This window comes from Belonocnema kinseyi, chromosome 10 (assembly GCF_010883055.1).
Source record: "Belonocnema kinseyi isolate 2016_QV_RU_SX_M_011 chromosome 10, B_treatae_v1, whole genome shotgun sequence".
In the NCBI taxonomy this organism is placed as follows: Eukaryota; Metazoa; Arthropoda; class Insecta; order Hymenoptera; family Cynipidae; genus Belonocnema; species Belonocnema kinseyi.
In genome coordinates, this window is record NC_046666.1 from 106454753 (window position 1) to 106454992 (window position 240).

A 240-nucleotide genomic window follows, 5' to 3' on the forward strand; every position below is an offset into this window, starting at 1 on the left:
TTTTAAATTATTGTTTTAATTTAAAATAACAATAATTGTATAAATATTTGATACAAACATAAATTTAAAACACGTGAGCTTTAAATGAAACAAAGTTTGCAGAATTAAATGCAGGCTGATTTAACGCAACTTTTATTTTTATTTTTTTAAATAATAATTTCGTTTTTGCGAGCGTTTTCTGTAATGTACAAAAATACAATGCACATTTTCAAATAACTTTTTATCAAAAAGTACATTTGT